Source organism: Aplysia californica, unplaced genomic scaffold, assembly GCF_000002075.1.
Source record: "Aplysia californica isolate F4 #8 unplaced genomic scaffold, AplCal3.0 scaffold00043, whole genome shotgun sequence".
Taxonomy (NCBI): domain Eukaryota; kingdom Metazoa; phylum Mollusca; class Gastropoda; order Aplysiida; family Aplysiidae; genus Aplysia; species Aplysia californica.
In genome coordinates, this window is record NW_004797313.1 from 1,185,871 (window position 1) to 1,190,268 (window position 4,398).

The window sequence follows — 4,398 nt, forward strand, 5'->3', positions numbered from 1 at the left end:
CTTATTTGGGAGGACATAGACATATCATAATCCAACTGAACCCCTAGATTTTTAAGACTTCTTTTTGAACGAATGGTATGGTTATTAATATCAATTTGTAGCTCTGGGAGATTTTTAATGGCTTTTGTATTTCCACTCAACATTATGAGGATCTATATTAGCCAGTATGTGTATTTGTTTTAAAAGTAGAACAAGAAAAAAAAGAATATTAAAAAGGACATATAGAAAGATGTAAAAAGAACCAGAAAAATGAAAACGTGCGGGTTGGAAAGAAAAGCAGCAAAGCAATACGGAAATATGGGTTGATGTGGACAGGTTGTTTCCCTGGTCTGTGTTACAGAGACGTGCTTCTGCGCATGTCTGTAGTCACGGTACCCGGGCCTGGTGGCCGACGGTCAGACATCGATCTCTGCCCTGATGGAATCCTGACCCATAATGCCCCACGGCCACGGCAGAAGGTAACCGTCACAGAAGTTCGGAAAAGACAGAGTGCAGACGGTTGGAAAATATTTTTGCGTCGTTCGCAACTACAGAAAATCATATTATAATGAGAATCAGAGTAGTTTTTTTCGATATAATCATATTACTCGTCTTTGCGTACTTAGCTCAGTTGGTACAAGTTAGGACTACTCTGTGGACACCTCTGTTTCAACTCATGAGAAGTTTTGATTTTTTTGATTTTTTAAAATTATTATTTATTTATTTAATTATATTAGTTAATTTAAATATTCTCAATAAGATTTTTTTGGTTGTTATTTTGAAGGGTTCAAATAACTCTCCCCTCACTAGGCTAAAGGTCTTTGGAAGAAGTGAATGAATCGGAGGTCTCACGTCTTGAATACCCTTAACGAGTAGGAAATGGGCGTCGAACGTATACCGTATACCGCATTGCTGAAATTTGGTAGACATAATTTTTTTTTAAGCCGGTGGTTGGCAGGTGTCATTGGTAGGACCTACTTCTTTATTTTCCCTGTCTTGTTTATGTCAGTCTGTCAGACTTTCCCCTAGTACTAAATGACCATTATTGTATCGATGTGTTTCGTTTTACTGAACAAACAACATAAACAACAAGTTTCTGAACAGAACGTCACTAACATTTTCCGATCATAAACACTAATCCACATTATCAGCAATAAAAAAGTCGCTGACTGTTTACCTTAGGACAAGTGAAAAATTATTTGTGATATCTGAAAACGAAAACTATTCCCGAGCACCGTCAACACAGTGAGAACACTTTCAGATTTTAAGTAGCTAATAACAGGGCTGATAACTAAGTGAATTTATATTATTTAGATGAAAAAATGAAAGAATGTTGTAATTTCTTTTATTCTTCCCAGCTAATAAACTTACATTACAATTGCAAGCGATGAATAGATCAGCAAGAACGGAAATATAACCTGTGACATAGTAAGGCTTTTCGCCGTACTCAAAATTCAAAAGACGCGAGTTCCTTCTGAGATGTTTCTTCAAACTCTGCGACGGTCGTTTCTAATAGGCGGGATTGAAACAGGACACGTCCCAACATAGTTTTGTGTGGCCCGCGGAAACATGTGGGAATTTTTTTTAAGGAAATGAGACATTTTCATAAAAGTGGTCATATTTTCAGTTGGATACTATACAGCCTCAGCTGGCTTGGTAGTTTAAATTTATTTTTAAAGATGATGTTGTTTGTTTGTTTTTGTTGGAGGGTTTTTTTGGGTGGGTTTTTTTTTTTACACTAATAATATATTTTTTTACAACATGTATATCACGTTTTGAATTTTCTTAATTAATAAAAGAATGAAAGTTATTGCGTAACTAACATATATCCAGTTTTAAAATGGCGTAGCCTTGAATGTTTAAGTCCTGATGGAAGAGGCCCTCCATCTGTAAAGTTTGCCCACCCCTGATCAAGAGTGACCACAGAATAATAAAGGAATTTAGAAATCAAATCTAAGTCAATCAGAACACAGTATGACACGCATGCATTATCACATATATATTTTTGAGTTTCACAACATGTCAAGCTTTTTCATAAATAATATGCAATTCTTTGAGTATCTTGATAAACTACGAGACCGAATAATCTTACAATTTTTATAGAACAATTTGAACATTTGGTTTCTGACCTCATGGTCTTAGTAACTCAAAACGGCAAAAAAATGTCAGATAGAACTTTATAATTCTAAGGTAACGATATGCCAGTGCCAGTCGCCCCAGAAGCACACTTGTATATTATAGCAGAGTTAGATAAAGAAAATGGGGAGTATTTTTCTACCTTTACCTGACCCAGAATGACAGAGAAGACTCACCAGATTCAATTATCTTATCTTTTTTTTTGTGGTCACCAAAGAACTGTCCCTTGCAGCAAAATGGTCTGGCTCTTTGCTGAGTAACGCAGAAGACACGAATTCAAACCCCTGGATGAGATTATTTTTTATAGAGGGTTCCCTTCTTTCTGTTGTAATACTGCATTCCCCTTAGCCCAGGATGTCCCTGACAGATGGGGTGGAAACAAAATCTCCTAAAAGGTCTTAAAATAGTATGTGTGTCGTCAATAATTTCAATCCTTTTACACATTAAAAAAGAGGCACAATTCGTTTATTCATCAAGATGTTTTCATTCTGTTTACTTTGTGTGACGCCTAAAATAGACAACATAATTTCAGCGAAAGATCGTCCATGCGCTAGCAAAATGGCACGTGTTATTTTTGCTCTAATTGGGATAAAGGGAGAAAAACTACACTATATGCCATCTGATAATAGCACAAATTGTGCAATGCATCTTTTTTTGACTGCAAGCACATTTTTGTTTTGATTTTACCAAATACTAGTTGTAGTACCACCAAACAAAATAAAAGACTGGTTGCATTTTTACACAACTTTGAATTATGCCATTTTGCAAACGCAATTACGATATTCAAATTCGAATTTTAAATGTGTGTATGTTCCCTAACATTTCCTTTGGTTTGCTGATGATCGCTACGTCGTTAAAGAGCAACAGTGAGCAAAAGCCTTATTTGTCGACTGAGACGTATTTATGATCATTTCCACCTCTGTTTTCTCAACCCGTAAGTGAACGTTGAGATAAAGCAAGGGTTGTGTGCGTATGTGTGGGTGGGTCGGCGTGTGTTTGGATGGGTGTTAAGGGGGAGGGAGAAGACGGAGGGAGGAGGGAGGATATTTCCTTCTGGAAGGGGGAAGGCGGAGATAAGGGCACCCATGGAGAAACGTGCCAGTTACGTCCGATGTTTTGTGTGTGTGTTCTTAGTTGTTGTTTTTTTACCCCCAAAACTTACGTCCATTAGCTTCCTGAAAAAAACATCTTTCTTTTATACACACTCGGGCGACATTTAACAGTATTTAGTGATAGGTAAGCACGTCCAGATCCTATGAAAAAAGAACAATACTACGTAAAAAAGACACAATGCTATAAAGTTCTTTTCTGAATGACCGGATGAGCTTAAATGCATTATCAGGAGCTCTATACTGTGTATTATTGTGTTCCCCCACGAAGGGATTATCTTTCCCTTCTTCTATTACTTTAAGACGGTTTGGCTAGGAAGAATAATCTGAGACACAGACGTTGAGGAGCTATGTTAAATAAAAAGGGACGGGGTCTTTGATCAGATAACAGAGACAACGCCGAGCGTGGATCGAATAAAAGTAGAACTCAATATTGATAAGAGCATGAAGGAGCCAGATGTCTATGATTATGAACGTAAGAAATTCTGAAATTATATTTCAGTTGCTAAGCATCGTTATAAAATACTTCAGTATTGAGCCATTCGTTTCCTATTCCATTTTTCTTCTTCTCATTTTCATCCACATCTCCCCTGATAAAAGCAGATAGGATTCCCCAACAAACCCCTGGCTTACTGTTTACTCTTTGTATCACTGTAATAGTTTTTTACATGAAAAAATTTACTTTACATGTCTTCTTTTATTATTTGTTTTTGAAGTGTTTTACGCACGGCGCTCGCAACTGCTTAATTAAGGCCGTATGAGTCCGCGGGATACATTATGCATTTTCATTTTGGTAGGAATTTTGAATTTTGCCCGGAAGGCAGCCGAAGCCTATTCTTATCGAATTAGGAACACCAAGGGATCTTAAACGTGCGCAACATACACACGGGACTTTCGAGATTTTTTTGCCTTTATCGGAGATGGCTAGGTGTTGGATCTTACCGACCCTAAGATCAAAGATGTAGCTGAAAGAAAGCAGTGAGAAGGAGCCAAGGAGAAGCAGTAGAAAGGCTGTAGAAAGAGTCAGGAGCCCAGAGGAGGGGCAAAGAAGCAGGGGCGTGGGGGGGGGGGAGCAAAAAGTGGAGACGAAAGCAGACGACACAACATGATTAGAGAGCAGGAAGGAGGTGAAATGAGAAATTTTTAGAGGAAAACTTGTTCCGTCCCGGTCAGC